Genomic DNA, 20,174 nt, shown 5'->3' with positions numbered 1-20,174 from the left:
GAAAAGCCCAAACAGGGCTACGTGTCTGCAGCTCCACCCTTTAAACCTGGAGACACTCGTGAAAGGAGAGTGTGACTCCAGCTTTGAGGTTTTCATCATCCATCATTGTGGTTGGAAGCCTCAGAATCTTTGCTGCTTTCATATTTATCATTGACTGTATCAGAGAACTGGAGTGAGTGAGTGTGATATCACTCATAGAAAACGTCTAAATTCCGACTCCAACCAAATGAAGTCAATTCAGTCGCCATTTTTTCTTGTTATACAAATGCCGCCATGTTGGAGCCAGATGTGGTCAATAGTCTGTGGTTGGTCTGAGTCGGTCGGCAGTGTTTCTATGGCAACCACTATCTTCAGCTTATTGGAAGGCCACACCCCTTTTACTTGAAAGCGTGATGTTCAATCAAATGTTTTTGAACTTTGAATGTGAGATCACATACTTTTATCGAGGTAACTCACTGCTGCGTTTATAGCTTGAATAGCTTCAGAAAAAAAAATCAGATTTTTTAGAAGATGCTAAAAAATGTATCGGATCAAAAATGTTTATTGTGACAAATAGAATGACTGAGTAATAGTTGTTTATTTCTCTATTGAAGTCTATGGGATTCTGGCTTCTTGGAGCCAGCAGGTACTTCCTGTTTGGAACATAAGAGGGGAAGGGCGTTGCTCAGTCCAGTTCTCCTATACAGTAATACCTTTTATAAAGCATGACTAACAGGCACATGGCCACCTAATAAACTTTATTAAAATGACCAGATGCAGGTGGAACAAAGAACTGCTTTGTTCAACCCCTGAATCCAGAGGAATTACTTTGTTTTACGATGAGTAACACACACACACGCACTCAAAAACACGCAGACACACATGGACTCAAAACACAGACACATAAATGCACACAAAAACACAAACACACACTCAAACATATGCACACTTACACACATTCAAACACCTACAAACACACACCACCCTTACATAAACACAAGTGCATGGTACACACTTACCAGCACACTAAAAACACACACATGCATGCATACCCATGCACACGCTTGCGGTCACACACATTCACTCACAGTTCATTCAAATATACAGTATGAACATAGAAATAAACACATACATACCCCCACCAAACACACACACACACACACACACACACATAAACACATAGGAAGCACATACTCAGTACTCACCAACACTAAAAACACACACTCAAGAACACACAGAAGAAGAAACCAGAGTTCAGCTGAGAGTTTAATACTTCCTTGAGTTTGATCTGTGATCTGATTCTGTTTTGTTGGATCATGTAAATGTAAACAGGACTCTGAGCTGAAGTTCTCTGCTCCGTTTGGTGCTCCTGTTAGTCCAGTGTCATGAACTTGGTTCTGTTTTCAGAACACATCATCTGATCTTTCGGACTTCAGCTCCGCTCTCTGATCAGTCCAGTTGACTCCGACACATTTGGCATTAAGATCGGCACTAATGAAGCGTAAAAGAAAACAGCAGAGGACTTCTGGTCTATATCATGATGAGCAGCAGAACATTGAAGTCGGGCTGTGAGCTCGGACTGTGAGCGAGCTCTTGCTGTCAGGAGCTTCATCTTGTTTACTGTCACAACTGCTGTCAATGAGACTCAAGACAACAACAATCCCAACCAAAAGTCGTAGATCCAGAAATAAAAGATGAAATGAGCAGAATTTATGATTTTTCTATATCTTAAAGACCTTAAAATATCACATCCTAATTTTTATCATCATAACTTCTGTTATTTTTGTATTGTTGGTTGCTTATCCTTTTTTCTTTCAGAATTTAGTGTTTGACCTTAGATGTTATTACCCTCAAATACAGATCTAGTTCACAACTTTACATAAAACTAACTGATTTTTTCTTAAATTTACAGTGAGGCAGATGAAGGCGGGGTCCCACAGAAAGATACGGACCCCCAAATCTCTTCATAGATAATAACAAAAGCTTTAAGTTACTTGATTATCGTCAAATGATTTGAAGAAGCTATACAGGCTAAAAAAGATAGTATAGGTAGTTTTTCTAAGTTAATGTCCAAAAGCCTGAAATAAGATAAACAGAGCTAAAATTGCTGTAAAAAAGATAAAGTAAAGTAAAGCTGAAATCTCCTCTGCTTTTGGAGCAGAAAACCCTGGACTGAAAGAGGAATGCAGCAGGTCCCTCTCTGCTGTGCTTCAGCTCCGCCTACATACACTCAATCAGAAAATCATCTGTAAAAGTGAAAGAGATGACAAGATCCACCAGCATGAAACTGGAAATGTTCTGCTCTAGAACTGTTTGATTATCAAAAACAGCAAGACCAAAAGTAATGTTTGAAGCATTTGGTTGACAGATTCTTCTAAGGCCAACTTCAGTGGAAGGGGTGTGGTTTTCTAATGTGCTCACTCCTGATTGGAGAGAAAAGGAGAAAAGAAATATGGATTCAGACCAACTTGGACCGGTCACTACTTTGTGATGATTTCTGGTTCCAACATGGTGATGGCTGAATAGCCAAAAAATGGTGACTCAGTTGACTTCATTCAGACACTAGGAACAGATGAGGGTTTAGTGCATGTGCAGCAGAGCTGTTGATGGAAAGAAGATCATTCATTCAGACAGAGTCTGTCCAAGACAGTTTGATTGATTTAAAAGGAGAAATAAATGTAAAAATGAAATTATTTCTTACTACATTTGTTTTCTTTCATAAGAAATATGCCACACGTACATATTAAAAACTTAAAAAAACATGATTTTCATCGGAGGGGGACTTCAATTAAAGGTACCTCCTCCTTCATGATCACAGTTCTTTTGGGGGACAGTGGTCGCTGTTTGCTTTGCCAGTTTAGATACAAACTCACCCACACTGAGCTGGTATTTCAGTCTAGTGGAAATCGAATGACTGAGCAAAAAAACAACCTTGACTTGTTTCAATGTCTGATAGAAACACAACGGATTAAGTGAAGGACAGCAGCCGCTTTTCATCAGAAACTCTGAGTCTGTGGTTGAAGTTAACAAGAAGAGGTCAAACAGCTCAAAACTGAGAGGAAACATATAAGATATAAACCCTGAAGAGATGTGATTACACCCTCAAAACATGTCGACCGGGGTTTTTCATTCACCAGAGTCCTAAAGTGCATGTAAATACATCAGATCCATTACTTTTACTAGATTACTTCCAGTAATCAGATTCTATAGGATTGTAAACAGCTTCTCTGTTACACATGGAAAAGACCATAAATGTAACATCAAATGGTGTCAGTGGAGCTCAAACATGATATAAGTGCGTTTGGTGCAGAAAAGATGAAGTTTGCTCCGAATAAAACTTCATCTCTGAGAGCAGAAATTATTCCAGTTTGTGTGCACATGTACCACTCTGAACAAGGATGCAGGTCTGCCTCAGAGGTTTATGTAACAGCATCAGGACCAACATGAGCCTTTCACACCGAGACCAAAAGGTCTCTGAGATGAACTACCTGCACACCAGAATGCTACGGATGTGAACGTGCACATCGCTAAAACCTTCAAAATTCATAGCTGCTTAGATGAGCAAACAGGAACAGGAAATGCCAAAAGACTCCTCAGGAGCGCTTCAGCCTCCTCACACGGGAGCAGAGTGAAGAACGCACAGACAGCAGGAGACGGAGGGCCGTGCGCAACTCCCCCGCTCCTCCTCATTTGACTTAGCCCGTTTGGATTAGTATCACCAGTTAGAGGGCAGGCCCGAACCCCCCAGGCCCACTGTCACACAGGGTAAATACAACTGTGTGTGCGCGTTGACCCGCGCCAACAAGAAACACCAGATTCCTCAGCAATTATCATCAATGCGACAGGACCACTGACATTTAAGACGGGGGTGCTCCTTCCTCTGTCCTTTCAAAAAATCTTCCCGTTTCGGTTTTCTTTCTGCTCCTCCATTTTTCCTCTGAAGCTGCTCTTAGTATAACATGTTTAGGGGCTTTTCCTGCTGACACCACTTCTGACATAAACAGATTAAAGCAGCTTAATAATGGGAGTTTGACTTATACAAAAAATAGCATGCACTCCGAAAGATAAAATATGTGTAGTACTTAAAGATCATTATTATTTAACCCTAACACCTACACAGCACACGCTCTTTGACATACCGTAGCTCTTTGACTGATGAACTTGAATAATTTGATTCTAAGGCGGAGAAAAGCAGCTTTTCACATTGGAACCGATATGAAACAAATTATGTATGGAACAACTACACTTTCTTTGCAACAGAACCAGATCATTTAGATTGATACCGAGGGACTTCACTACTGTAAAGTGGAGTGCTGCTTTTCTCCCAATGACTGTATATGGGAACTGGACTGTGTGACTGTGACCGATGGACAGACCACTGGATGGATGGATGGATGGATGGATGGATGGATGGATGGATGGATGGATGGATGGATGGATGGATGGATGGATGGATGGATGGATGGACCGACCAATGGACGTGCCAACGGATGGATGGACTGATGGATGGATTAATGGACCAAGGAACAGACCAAGGAATGGATTTTCTTTATGAAAATGGATGGATGGATGAACAGATGGTCCGACAAATGGACATACCAACGGATGCATGGGCAGACGGACAGATGGATGGACCAATTAAAAACCCAGGAATAGATTTTCTTTATGAAAATGGATGGATGGATGGATGGACAGACTGATGGATGTACCAATGGATGGACAGACGGAGGGACGGATGGATGGATGGATTAATGGATGCATGGATAGATGGACTGAGTCTCCAAACATTGTCATTAGTAGTTCATGTCATGTTGTTGAACTGCCAAACAGAAACCGTGCTGACTGGTTTGACCCAGTGAAGCGGTCTCTTTCAACAGCGTAAAGCAGTAGAGAGCCCCGGGGGCCTGATTCCAGCCTGTTTTCAACTAACTCAGCCCTAGAATTATCTTATCAGCTGTATACACCTGGAAGTATGAAGGGATACTGGCTCTCAACACCTGGAAGGCCAACCCTACCCCGCTGCAGAGGGACCGAAGGGGTCATCATAAACAAGACAAACACAGAGCAACAAGGTTTTGACTCAGGACAAACTAAAGCAGAAGAATTTTAAATAGAGGGTTACGGCAAAGGATCAAGTGGTGGTTTGTTTGATTCTGGTGGTTATAAGTCGGTGCCAGTGTTTGGCTGTGGAGCACCTATCAGTGTGTGAATAGATGAAGGGAACTGTGAATTAGCTTGTGCTTTTTAAGAAGGTAGTAGAATGCTAAAAAAAAAAAACACCACCATTTACCATTTATTTGGGATGTTTTTCACTGGAATGAACTTCAGGTGCAGTGAGAGCAAACAGCAACTCTGCAGAGGATAAGAGCTTACATTCCATCTAGTGCCGCCACAAAGGATTATTTTAAAAGTCGACTAATCACCGATTATTTTTTCCTATTAATCTCCTAATCAGGTTATGCACAAAGTGGATGTAAAACACACATCATTAGCTTTTAACTAACTAAAAACTAGACATATAACTAGGTAATGACCTGTGATAATGCTAGTGTAAATGCTGTAAGCTGAATTTGGCTGCGGAAGAGGCTATTGCTGATTGCAGAAATCTGATTACTGGAACAGAAAAATACTAAATTATCCAAAATAACTAGCGTGTAGTTGAAATGTTAGCAAAACTCTAAATTAGCCTTAAAAAACCTGAAAAAATCTTAAATTAGCCAAAATAGCAAGAAAGTAGCAGCAATATTATTAGCCAATTTCCAAATTAGCATAAAAACAGAAAAACACTAAATTAGCCAAAATAGCTAGAATGTAGCTGAAATATTAGCTAAACTCTAAATTAGCCTTAAAAAACTGAAAAAAATATTAATAGTCAACGACTATTAATATTTGGAACTTCAAAAAACTCACAGAAACGAATTAAAAGACATTGAAAAGTTGTCAGTCCAACTACTGATCCACCTGTAGTCCCTAAGCTGCACAACTGAAGCCCCTCCCTCAAAGCCACCTAAATGAAATAACACGTGCGACCTCGTCTTTTCTGTGGTTTATGTCACATATATGAAGGTAGGTGTGTGAAAACAACATATTCTTTTGTAACGGACTACAGAGTAACTTAGGCTAAAAGAAGGTTTGTGGTTCTAATCCTGGCTAGGCCTTTTTGGAGCTAGCTTCTTCTACCCTCCAGAGGTGAACAGCTGACTCCACTGTGAGTCCACGTTCACCTGTTCAGAGCGATACCCCCACACCCAGCAGAGAAGGGCTGTATAGAGAAATATCTTCAGGATTAGATCATCTATTGAGGAAAAAAATAAGTTCAACTGTAACTTTAGGCTACGGTTTTCTGCCATCAGATTTGTCTGCTGGAGGGGAGCATTTCTGCTTTGAATGCAGCGGTCTACAGTACATGACTTTGCCCCCCCAGCACAAAATTTTTCGTGCCTTCCAATCTCCTGATTTCGATTTCGTGCCTTTCGTCAGCAATAACGAACCAATCTTGTTGAAGCGACAGCTTTGAGTGAAGCAGTTTGTGTGGGTTTCATCTGCAAATCACAGGAGCTCAACGTAGCCGACACACTAGGAAGTAAATGCATCTCTTAAAAAAAATAAGTCTCCCCTAAAGAAAGCTTAGGCGGCTGGCTGAAAGAAAAGCATAAATAAGCAGATTTATTCTAAACTGGGGGAACCACTGAGCTATGCATTAATGTGTATGGGGGCTACATAACTCACAAAATGAAAAGCTGATTAATGTCATCTAAATATTGTTCTCTTTTATACTGCTGCCCCAGGCTGCAACTGAAATTGTGCATTAGGTTATGAAGACACTTCCCGTATTTGATGTCAGTGATTATTCATCACAGTCTGGCTGCACAGCCATAGCTGAACTTTTTCTCCAGCAGCGTTTGTTTCACTGCAGCAGGAAACCGCTTCACCGCCTTACTGAATGAAGCACTCTGAAGTCGATGACAACAAAATCTGTCTTTTATTGTGAGTCTTCAACAGAACTCTTACCCTGGTTTAACAGATGAATTAAAGAAGATCATCAGACGTGCGAAAACTGATCAATCAATCATGTGACCATGCAGTATGGAAGAATGTTCTAATAATGTTCTCTTTGGATTATTCTGATGTGGAAAAACAACTTTATCAAACCTAAATGCGAATGGAGTTGACATTCATTCTTGTTTACTTGTTTGTTTCTACACATATTTAATGTATTATCTTGAAGATTCACAAGGAATCTGGAAAACGTCTCCTGCACTGTTCAGGACCAGGTCTTTATCTGAGTCACACTGGTGGAAGTTTTGGATAAAGACGGCATGGATCATTGTGGATCAGTGAATCTGATTAAATTGCTATCTTACAGCCCATCATTATTCATACAGTTTTGATCCAAATTCCAGCTCAGATTAGGAAAACAAAGATGCTCATGGAGTAAGTGGATGCATCAGAATGGAACGGAACAGGAAGCGTGTGGCCTTCTACTTCACAAATACAATCTTTTTCCAATAGCATTTTTTTACGTCTTCTTCTGACTCAATGATTTGAAAAAAAAAGTAAACATAAAAATCCTATTTTAAATGTAATTTTCTTCATAGATGTCTTCCATAATCAGAAATTTGTTACAAGAACAGGTTAAAAACTCCATTTGTTTAAGTGTGGGTCTTTAACATTTTAACACCTGAGCTCCAGTGTTTATGCTCTTTCATTTACTGTCACTTTCCGCTTCACTTTTTTCCTTTAGAATCTGCTGGCATTACCTTAATCGTGTTAACGGTTGAAAAGTTATAGTATGGGGTGGGGCGGGGGATGCTCAATGCCGCTGGGTGGTGGTGGGCTGCTCCTCGGGGATTGGGGGGCTCTCCGGGGGTGGGGTCCCGCGTCTGCCCTCCTGGCGGGGTGGGGGGGCTGCTCCTCTGGCTGGGCTGGGGCCTGCACTCTCCGTGTTCCTGTGCCTTCCTGCTCTTGGGTGTGGGGGCCTCTGCGGCAGCCCCGCGTGTCCTGGTCTGGGTGCTTGGCGGGATTGCCTGGCGGGCGGTTTCTCTCCGCGGCTCCATGGCAGGTTTTGGGTGGGTTCTGGCCGCAGCTGCTGCCCCGGCGGGGGGTCTTGGTGTGGGGATGGCCGGGCGCTCTCCCCCTGAGTACATTCCATCACCATCCACCTCAGTGAAACATAAACACTCACCTGAGCACAGGTGTCAGCTCACCTTAGCACTAACAGTCTGTGTGATAGAATGAAAGTCTGATGGAACGTGTGAGCTGCAGTTACAGTTAGATTGAATACATTGACTAGTTTAAATGTGGAGACTATTTTACCCAACAAGTTTGTGTGTGTAACTATTGAGTGTGTGTGTAGACAGGCCCCACCCATTCTAGTTTGTTATTTAGTCCTGGTTGTTTTATGATGTTGCTTCCCTCAGTTGCCATCTTTAAAGCTAGTGTTTTCCAGTAAGCAAGGCCAAGTGGGCCCCATATGGTTTAAAAGTGGGCAGAAAATGTGGGCCCAAATTGCATGCCAGTGATTTCTGCTGTAGCGAGCTCCTCTGTATCAAGGTAGTCAGTGCCACTGTAGCATGCTAGCAAGTTTTGCTTTAGCGAGCTAGCAAGCTCCACTATTAGCGTGCAAGCGAGCTCATCTACAGCAAGCTAGCGAGCTCTACTTTATCGGGCTAGCAAGCCCCGCCATATTGAGCTAGCGAGCTCCGCAGTAGCAAACTAGCAAGCTCTGCTGTCCACCAGCCAGCTAGATACCATAGCGAGCCTTCCCACTGAGTGTCCACTTAAACCAATGTGGGCAAACACAGGTGGGGTCACCACAGAAACTGTGGACACACCCAATTGGGGCCCAAATTTTCTGCCCACTTTAAACCATATGGAGCCCACTTGGCCTTGCTGGCTTGGTTCTGATCTGTTTGGATACCAAGTCTTTCATAATCTACAGGAGAACAAATCAATCAATCATGTATGTGAGATGATGAAACACGGATGGATAAAACAAGACACGATTCTCCTGATACCCGTTATTCAGATTTCATTCCTGCAGATGTTCACGGACTTTGCTTTGAAAAGGATATGACTGATTATCCTGTAGAAACTGTAAACCAATCAAACATCAAACTCACCACATTGTTTCTGTTTATGGAGGAAACAACACTTTCAGCTCAATGCACCACAACTTTTCTCTGCAGAAGCTTTCAGACCATTAATGAAACCGAACGCTGCTGTGAACACTTAAGAGGAAAATCCACTCAGAAATACTCAAGCTCAAGTCCTTCGTATTAAAACAAATCTTGTCGTTTTCTGACAAGCCTTAAAGCAGCAAAATCACGAAACAGTTTCTCCTTTAGCCATTAAAAAAACAAATAAAATAATTTCTTTGCACTTTGCAATCATCTTCCAAAACAAAGCAGAATGTATGTTGATTTTAATTGTAAAAGCATTTCATCTTAATAGTTAAAAGAGAAGACTTGAACCTCTTCAAAAAATATCTCTCATTTTTACCTGTAAAACATGTCAAACTGTAAACATTTCTGTATAATTTCACACCTCAGGAAATGACAGGGACTCGTTTGGAGCAACACCTGGAAGAACATCTGCACACCTGTGGCCCCCACAACCCCCAGAGCTATGTCATGAACTAGGGGCCACAAACATCAAAGAGCAGAGTCAGCACGCCAGTGTCGTAAAAACAACACGCTCAATAGACCCCCAGCAAAGAACCTCTGAGTGACGTTGCGTTTTCAGCCTCACTCTGCTGTTTGCTAGAGCTGAAGAAAGAGTTGACACAGCAAATATGAGAGACACACAAGGACTGAAACATGAAGCAGTTTGACCATATCCCTTTCAACTTAATTTCTTTTAAAAATCCTGCAGCTTCTTAAACAGTTAACTCTTGGCTTCTGCAAATGAAGAGAGTCTGAATGCAGTCAGCCTGAACGCAGTCAGCCTGAACGCAGTCAGCCTGAACGCAGTCAGCCTGAACGCAGTCAGCCTGAACGCAGTCAGCCTGAACGCAGTCGGCCTGAAAGCAGTCGGCCTGAACGCAGTCAGCCTAAACGCAGTCAGCCTGAACGCAGTCAGCCTGAACGCAGTCAGCCTGAACGCAGTCAGCCCCCTCCCTTTAAACTCTGCGATGTAGCCGTCTTTACAGAAGAGTCCTGATCTTTTGTTTGCTGCAGCTTCTTATGTAAGGCTGTTGCAGAGCTGAGGTCTGACCGCTAAAGCAGGGCACAGCAATGAGGAAGATTTCAAATATCACAAAGGCTCTTCCTATGAAATCCATGGGCAAATCCAAAACTTAATTTAAATCATTAAGGAAGAATATCTTTTTCTGTTTCACCCTTTGAGGGTATAGAAGGGTGGACCAATGAATGCACAATGACAGACATGGGCAATATAACGCCACCTGCAGGTTTGTGTATTTATCTAATGTTAGTGGAATGACCCCTGAGATGCTGCTTTTTAGCTCCACTGCTCTGCTTTAACCCGTCTGTCTTAAGATCACGCCCCCTTTAATGTGGTTCCGCCTTTGACTTTATATGAGAACTGGACCGAGTAAGTGTGACGAGACACATATTAAACATCTTAATCCCGGCTCCAACCAAATATCGTCAATTCACTCGCTATATATTTCACAACATGGACGCCGCCATTTTGGAACCGGAAATCATTAATAAGCAGTGATTGGTCCGAATCGGTCTGCGTGATGTTTCTATGGCAACCATATTGAAAGCCGGCTTCTTCTTCTTCTTCTTCTTGCAGTTTTGATTAGAGGTTTCTTAGAGCCCTACTTGGATGCAGAGTTGGAGGGTTTGGGCATTTTTCCTTTATAGTCTCCAAGGCTAAAACTAGCTAACGCCATTCTGGTGATGTTTCTTCTGGTCTCCTTTTCTTTCTTAAACCTGAAAAGGGGGTCCTATGTCAGCTGGAGGGAAGAATTCAGATTGGGCCTTGGTCTTTGGTCCACCCATTCCTGGGACATGTGAGACTTCACCCATGACACTCAGAAAACGCAACATAATGAAAATCATGTAAATACTTTTGCTTGGATGAAAATTACTCAGTGATAGTGATCTAGGGTTAAAGTAAAACATCCAACAAAAGTAAGTTAGCTTTAGCAATTAGCCATAGAAGTTACTCTACTTTAGGTAGAGTAACTTTAGGTTTATTCATGACCATGTTTTGACGTAATTCATTTAAATGCACAACAAGGTAACAAAGAAAAAGCCATTCTGATGTTTTTTCTGCTGCTGTCATCAGATCATTGTTTTCAAGCTCACCTTAAAATCACTTTTACTAAGGTAAGATTCAACTAACCGGTTCCAGTTTTGCACTTATTTGCTCCTGTGAAATCTCTCTACAACTCTCCTTTCTCTTAAAGTATCAAAGTGCTGCTTTTGGAAAAAACAGGAAGATCCTTTACCACAGAAACAAGCAGCAATGTGTCCACAGCGGTTCATGATGTCTCCGTGGACAGACACTAACGAGACGGGACATTTCCCCCTCTGGTGTCCTGACCTCTCTGCTGCTGCTCTGCTGTACCAGTCCCCTTCACTGCTTGCATTTATCCCAGACACGGTGACAGATAAAAGTCGGAAATGAGCAGCAGGAAGTGCAATGCTGTGGATTATCTGGGCTTTACATCAATACGGTACAAAGTTACAGAGGTGGGAAGGTGAGCTGCGGGCTCCTGATCTGCCACAGCCGGATCAGCTGCTGCTTTTTATCTGGAATTTAGTCAAGTAAACTGACCCGGGAAACCACTGCTCTAAAAACCTGTGGGGCTCACTTCTCTCATGGTTAGAGGACAACAATAAAGTAGAAAATACAAACAAACAAACAAACAAAAGCTGCACTTCAGTGTCTGCAGGGGCTTTGGTTACAGCCTCATAACCTGCTAACAGGCCATCCTGACTGGAGCGGCGGCAGATCACATTACAGGATAAGCTTACAGTCAGTGAGAGGAATGGTTGGAGTCAGTGAGCCTGAAACTGCTGAAACTCAAGCAAACACAACGCAAGTCCATAAGATGAAGAGCTGCTCTTAGGGAAATTTACTACATTTTTTAGACACAATTGTATTCAAACAACAGTTTGACTTTCATGTCAATTTCACCTTTAAGGGGAATAAAGTGTAAATTACAGTAAAATACTTTCAAATTGAAATTTAGAATGTTTCACCCACTGCAAAAACAGATCTTCAAGAAATAAGTCAAGAATTCAAGTCACTTTTTTTTTTTTTTAAGGTAATTTTAACCCTTAAACATCACAGCTCCAGTGTTTACTGTATGTTCTTTGACGCACTGTCGTTTTTTTACTGTTAATACAATCAACGTAATTCCTGCAGATTCTGAAACAGAAAGGTGGGGTGTGTGAAATCAGCAAAGTCATGTCACCATACAGTGTGGTAGAACGTTCTAATAATGTTCTCTTTGGATTATTCTGATGTGGAAAAACAACTTCATCAAACTAAAATGTGAATTTACATTCATTCTTGTTTACTTGTTTGTTTGTACACATATTTAATTTACACTCGATTAGCTTGAAGAATACAAGGAATCTGGAAAACTTCACCTGCACTGTTCAGTAGCAGGTATTTATCTCTGAGTCACACTGGTGGAGGTTTTGGATAAAGATGAAGATGTTCTGGATCCATTTTACATTTTAGGTCAGTGAATCGAATCATTGTTCAAATAAATCGTTATACCTCCAGTTTCTGATGTTACAGTACACAGGAAGTTAGAACTACTAACTCAGTGACATTTTTGGATCTTAGTAGAAAGAAAAACAAAAGCAAGTCCTTGAGCCAGACAGATTTAAAGTTCATTTCAGACCCCAAACATGTATTCCTATGAGTAAAATAATTATGCGATCTTTTGAACTGCAGACACAATGGGCTGACCTTGTACGGAGGTAGATTGACCTCAGGTCAGAAGATCAGAGGCTTAGTTCTTGCCCTGCCCCATTGACAAGAAGAACCTAAACTTCTCCTCCTTGCTTTCTTCATTCTGGTTTCTTGAACTCACATGAGATTCTTCTCTCTATCATGTCAATTAACTCTAGTTTTATCTGTCAAAGTTCCTACATTCAAAGTTCCTCCTCTTAAGTACCATACTTTTTACTTCTTAGTCTACAAACACGCCTCCCTCCTCTCCTTCCACCAAACGTCCTTCAATTTCCACCAGAAACCTGTAGGTCAACAGCTCTGGAGATGGTTGTTGTTAACCCCTCTCACGACTATTTATGATGCATTGACCTTTAGTTTTATATACTGACACATTTTTGCCTCTATGCAGACTTGGACCAGCACATGAAAGCCTCAGATTGTGCCTTATCATGGTTGCTATGGATAGCAGAGTAAACAATAAACCTAAATCTGATTTACTGTAAACACCATTTTCAAATGTATTTGATTTAAATTCATTCATTATCTCACATTTGGTAAAAATACAGGAGAACATTTGAAGGAAACTCTAACATGTTTTGAAAGCCAACATGTCCGTACATATTTCTCTTTAAATCAGTTTTCCCACACAAGTATTTAATAAAAAATAAATAAAAGTGTTCGGTCCTTTGGGAAAGTTTACTGCCAGCACAGGATTATTTTTATTATGTAACCGTTACGGTCAAACTTCCTCCTTCCCCACACCTGTCCGTAATATTTTAGCTCTGACTTTCCACCTTTTCCCACACTGTGTCTGAGTTTTCCACTCCCTGAGTTGCCTGCTCATTGCTGTTACTCATCTTCACGTTTCTCTCCCTTCACCTCCGCACTCGTCAGCTGGTTGGTCTGAAATCCTCTCTGACAAGTCAGACTATGAGATTTGTGCGCTACGCTGCTCAGGCGTGTTTTCAGGTCAGAGCGTGTGCTGCTGAGGAGGCTTTTTAAAAAATGTTTGTGCATCAACAGAACAAAATACTTAACTCCACCTTTAACTCTGTTCATACAAAACTATGTTTTTACCGTTATGCAGGGGTGTCTAAGTCAATCGCACAAGGGGCCAAAATCCAAAACACACCTTGGGTCGCGGCCGAACAAGATAAACATTTATTAAACACACTAAGACTAAAAATATAAAACTTTAAAACCATAACTTTGTCACATAATTAGGATCTAGATATATAAAATTACCGGTGAAAACGCTAGTGTGAATGCTGTAAGCTGAATTTGGCGGCTGAAGATGCTAGTGCTGATAGCTGAAGATGCTGAAATTGATGGCCAGATAAAATATTAGCTAAATGGCAAATTAGCCTAAAACAATTAAGAAAAAAAACTTAGGTTAGCCAAAAAAAGATAGCATGTTGCTCAAAAAATGGCTAAACTTCAAAATAGCCTAAAAAACTGAAAAAAAACTTAATTAGCTGAAACAGCTAGCATGTAAATTCATCTTAACTCCAAAACAGCCACAAAAAAATACTTAAAAAGAAAAGCTTTAATTAGCCAAAACAGCTAGCACGTTGCTGAAATATGTGCTTAACTCCAAAACAGCCTAAAATACAAACAAACAAAAAAGCCTAAATTAGCTAAAAAAAACTAAGTAGCTGAAATATTAGCTAAACTTCATAATGTCCTAAAAAACACTTTAAAAAGCCAAAATTAGCAAAAACAGCTAGCATGTAGATTAAATATTAATTAAACTCCAAAATAGCCTAAAAAAATCTTAGTAAATGCCAAAATAGTCCAAAAATCTATCAGAATGCCAACTTTTAAAATTTAAAAAACATAACTTTTCAACATATTAATGAAAATAAAGGCAGGGATATTATTCCAGCATAAATCAACTTAAACCTTAAATAACTTTCAATATTTTACTCTTCATAAAAAATATATTGTGTCAAAGCACAAGATAACATTGGGCCATTTTTAACAATAAAATAAAATGATCTGGAGGGCCGGATATAATTATCCAGTGGGCCGGATTCGGCCCCCGGGCCTTGACCTTGACAGGTGGAGTTATGTCACTCAGTATCTTTTTTTTCCAGCATCTCCAGCTTACAATAACATCTAAAGGCACAATGCTCTTCAGAAGTCCTGGATATTTTAAGCTTCAACAACTCATCATGCCAAAAAAGAAAATAAAACGTTTTGATGCCAGCTTCTGCCCTCCACTGAAGCATGTTGCAGTGCAGACAAACTTAGGTGTTTGTTTCTTCCACTTCACAACAACTTTGAGATAATTCCAAATATTCAAAGCTAATTTATAGGGAAAAGAAATTAAGCTTGAAACTCTAGAAAAAAACGAGTAACACAGGTGGCCACTGGAAGACAGAAGTTTGTATTTTTGGGAACAAACACATGGTTGTCTGATCGAATTCATTCTGACTTCATCATGGAATCACCTCCACAAAAATCAACAAACATTTAAAGTTCAAAAAGCTTTCACTTAACTCCTCCAATGGCTAAGGCCATTATTTTTAAATATATTTTATGAATTCAAACTAATTACACACAGAAAAATATGTACATGAATAAACTTTAATTATCAATTTCTCTAGAAAAAAATAAAAAAGTACAGCCCCCGTCAGCAGTTTCTGGCTAACAAGTTACTGCGGAGCAGACATTTATACTGAGCTGCACACAGCCTGAGGTTTGAATGCACAGTCAGCACCTCCACCAATCAGAGCTGCAGCTGATTCATGCTTTCCTTCATTTTAATGGACCACTTCAAATAAAAGTTGTATTTCATTAAACCAAATCCACAAGATTTTCAAATAATGACTTTTCAAAAGTTTTGTATTTTGTCACTTTTATTTTTAGGGGTCTTAAGATAATATTTAGGGACACTAAGAACCCCTAAAACTAACCAAACATCTTTCTAGTAACAAATCAGGTTAGAAATCTGAGCTTAAAAATGAACTGTGACTTAAACTTTAACAGACACATTAAATCTATGACAGCAGCAGCCCTTCTTAATAAGAAACCAAAGGTATAACTGTCTGAACTCTTCAGCAGGTTTGACGGCTGCTATAACAGTCTGATCTCTGTGAAGCATTTCATCCAGAACTGCAGCAGGACGTCTGATCACACCAGTCCTCAGGTCTCTGCTTCCTGACTCCCAGAGAATAGAGTTTCAAACCACTCTGATAGTGTTCAAGACTCGCCATGGTTTGACAAAAGAACATCTCTGACATGTTGGTCCACATGAAGCAGACAGACCTGCTGCTGCTGCTGCTGCTGCTCAGAGTCAGGACTAAATAAGAGGAAGAGTCTGTTCCATGCAGCTACAATCTGGAACATACTTCCAGATGATGCAGGACAAACTTCTGTCCCGACAATGTTCAGATCCAGAAAACAAACAGTTCTTTGCAGATCAGAGTCTGACAGATGAACATCTTTTATCGAAATCTTGTATTTTAATATTGAAGTCTCACTGCGATCATCTGTCGATCTATTTACATTTAGTTAAAAATATAGTCCTAATTCTGTTTTTATATTGATCAAGTGATTAAAAAAGTGAAATTTACAAAAAAGAAATTCACAGTGATTAAAAACAATTTAAATTTTGCGGTTCATGTCACATCCACCGCATTTATGAAAATCTATTATGATTGTGCTGTTTTTAGCCAAAACGGTTTCGTTTTCTAGGACATAGTTTCTGCAGGAACTCCTTCCAAATTCAGCTCTGAGCTGTGGAGGTTACAGTTGGCGTGGAAAAAGCCCACCGCCAATTCCCGTTACCCATGTGTTTACACTCTCCTGGTAGCTTAGAGCCCCTCACGACCTAACATTACCGGTACAAAAATAATATCGGCGCTATCCATCCGTAGAGTTCTGATCCAGATTCCAGCTCAGACAAGAAAAACAAAGACGTTCATGGATCTATTTGTCTGCAGGTGGATGCTTTGAATGGAGCCGAGCAGAGCTTGAGGCTCGCCCAGCATAATTTCTAGTTCAAAAATACGATCTTTTTCAACTGACAATTTCTCGTCAGCTCCCGATTCACAACTTTTTGATTTAAAAAAAAATCTCAGAAATGCAATTTTGATTTCAATTTACTGTATATATTCCCTCCATATTTCCAGAAAAAGCAACAAGAGTGGGTCTTTAATAGGGCTGCCACAATTAGTCAATTAGTCGTCGACTAATTGACTAATTAAATAGTCGAAAGCTAATTGAATAGTTGATTAGTCGTTTATTTATGTTTAATTTTATCTAAAAAATACGGTGCACACTTTCTAATCCCACGTCTACCATAATCTTTGAAACACATGCGTACTAGTGCTAATCCGGGTCAGCAGTGATGTCACAGGAAGTTCTAGCAAGACTCGGGGACCATAACAACACTCCAACGGAGCTGGAAAACATAAAAAAATAAAAGAAAAAAAGTGTTTGGTCCGATATCTGCAAGGCAGAACTTGTGCTCCACTGCAGCACTATGATCATGCATGAACACCTGAAGAGGAAGCACGTTATGATGGAGCATGATAACCATAAAGAGGGATCACCGTCTAGGTAAGTAAGCTAAGCTAACATTAGCGCAATCTGAGAGCAAATAAAGCTAAAACAAAGATGATCCTCTATAAATATAAATCTATATATAATCCGATATCAGTCAACTATTCACATGATCTATGTGCAAGCCTGAATTGAATATTGAATTGCAAGTTGAAAATGCATTTTCAAATTGCATGAGGAATTTGCAAATTTAATTGTCAATTGAATAATGTATAAAACTTTGAATTATGAACTAAAAAAACTTCCGTATTAATTTAACACCTGCCTTGCCTTGAGAAAAACACTATATTGTATAACTGATATACAGCTGTAGTTCAGGGGTAGAGCGGTAGACCATTGATCCAAAGATTGCAGGTTTGTTTCCCCCCCTATACCCAGGAGTTGAAGTGCCATTTGGCAAGACACTGAACCCCCCGTTGCTCCTGGTGGTTATAATATTAGGACCTGCTCTAATTTATGGAGCTGTTTTGGGGTCAATATTATTTGAAACCCAAATAAAACATTTTGAAAAAAATGTTGGTGTTTGGCCAAATAAAAATGTAAATGTCGAAACTCAAAATGTCAAATTCAAAAAAAAATTTCCAGGTTCAAATATTTTTTTCACTTTCAACTCTTTTGTTGTTGCTGTTTGTAAATCTGAAAATTTTAGTTTCAAAAATTTTGGCCCCATTGTGGCGCGTTGGGGAGGGGCTAACACGAAAGACCAATCAAAATCGTTGGGGGTGGTAACTTCAGTCCCAGTGAGTTCAATGACTCTGAGAGCAACACACTCAGTAAAATGCGTACATATTCCACGACTTTGCACTCTGAAATACCGTGTATAATATACGCCAAACACGGTTTTTGCGTGCATATGATACACAATGGTAGAGAATAGGTTGCGTCGGCGTACAATATACACGAGTTTTTAGGTTTCGTTTTGATCACGTGGTCAGAAATCCTCCGGCTCTTTTCTAAATGACGTCGTTCCTGGTTAAGGTTAGGATTACGGTTATGGTTAGAAAAGCAAACTGTTCGTTTGTGGGTGATGCTCACACCTCCACCAGGGGACGTATCAAACGTGAAAAACAGACTTTAACACGTTTAGGACCGCGCGTATTATATGCACGCAAAAACCGGTTTTGGCGTATATTATACACGGTATTTCCCAAATCGTGGAATATGTATGCATTTTACTGAGACTGGGTTGCTGAGAGCTGTAATAATTACGGTCAGAAAATGGCTTTTGAGTCTGTAATATCATAGTCTGAAGTTAACCCAAGACGGCTGTAAAAAGCAAATTTTTACAAAAATATGTTTTGTTCTTGTATTTAACACAACAAGATGGCGCTTGTTTGAACAGGTCAGAACAGTGTTTTGGACGCGCGGTTTCTACGCAATCAAACTCTGCTTTTTACACCCGTCTTGGGAGAACTTCAGACTTTGATAATAGCTACAGACTAAACATCCATTTTCTGACTGTAATTATCACAGTTCTCAGAGTCAGTGAACGCATCGGGACTGAAGTTACCACCCTCATCGATTTTGATTGGTCTTTTGTGTTAGCCCCGCCCCAAAGCGCCACAATCTCCAAAACATTTTGGAATTTAAGTTTTGAGTTTTTAGCCGCAAATAATTAAGTTTATTTTAGAATAGCAAAAAGTTTTGGACTTTTTTTTGTCCAAACACCAATATTTTTTTCAAAATGTTTTATTTGGGTTTTAAATATGTATGGCTCCAATTTGGCTCCATACTAATAATGGTTTGATCTGACACTTTAAGAGACTTACTATAGTTCATTTGCTTCTCCTTTAAACCAATATATTATTTTATTGATCCACAGTTTTCCAGACCAAACACCTCCAGGTCGAGGCTGGAAAATCCCTCGTTTTTTAAATTTTGCATATTTTTCACATTAAAGCCTTTTCAGTAGCACAGCTCTGTTTAGTCCTCAGAAAGTCTAAGGCCCTCACATGAAACTCGCTGAAATCCTTCCTTTTACTGGCGCGCCAATGAAGGAGTAAACTCTTGATTTGCTCCGTGACAGTCTCAGCATGGCGCCTCTGTGCGCCGCTTGTGTTGCTCTCATTTCCATTCCCCTTTAACAGCTGGCCTCCATTGAATTACAAAGGTTTTAATGGGATGCGTGCTTTGTGGGTTTCCTCTTCACACTCAGCGCACACTCTCTCCCTGCGCGTGTTTTGGTGTTTCCCCGTGCGCCTGCGTGCGCTTTGCGCTCTTGTTGGTGAAACTTGACAGAGCAATCATCTGATCCTGTATGACAACAGAGAGCAGAGAAGCTCTTTGGAATCACACAAGCCGCTTTGATCACAGGGATGAGTGCCATCCTCTGCTGATCTGCTGTGCGCGCGCGCTCGCATGCATATGCATGACGCACAACTCCATCAACAAACCGGCTAATGTTTCCGCCAAAATAAAGTGCAGAAAAAACGTTAACGCAAGTTCCACCGTTCCCCAGACCTTCTGAGAGACCACCTCCACCCTTAAATCTGCAGCAGGCGCTGCGTTCACGGCTGTGTTTGGACCTTCACTTTCTCCAGTTAGATCAGCAGATGCTTGAGCCGAGGGGGGGCCACACATCAGCCTGGAAATCCCTGCCTTTGGGTATGTGCGGCCCCCTTGTCAGAAACTAATGATCTGCGGTATCTCCGCGTGAGTCAAACATCATTTAGGAGCCTCCAGCTGACAGAGGCGCGCGGAGGCAAGCGGAGCGCCACCGACAGCAAGAGCTCTGTCATTGA

The 20,174-nt window shown here is 40.6% G+C and overlaps 1 protein-coding gene across 4 annotated transcripts in view; it reads right to left on the bottom strand.

The window, feature by feature from the left end:
- ppfibp2b (PPFIA binding protein 2b) overlaps positions 1-20,174 on the bottom strand; it is a 99,035-nt gene that overhangs the window by 78,361 nt on the left and 500 nt on the right. The gene's annotated exons all lie outside the window — the stretch shown is intronic.

The sequence above is a fragment of the Oryzias melastigma genome, linkage group LG6 (assembly GCF_002922805.2).
Source record: "Oryzias melastigma strain HK-1 linkage group LG6, ASM292280v2, whole genome shotgun sequence".
Taxonomy (NCBI): domain Eukaryota; kingdom Metazoa; phylum Chordata; class Actinopteri; order Beloniformes; family Adrianichthyidae; genus Oryzias; species Oryzias melastigma.
This window is presented reverse-complemented; position numbering and strand designations above follow the sequence as displayed.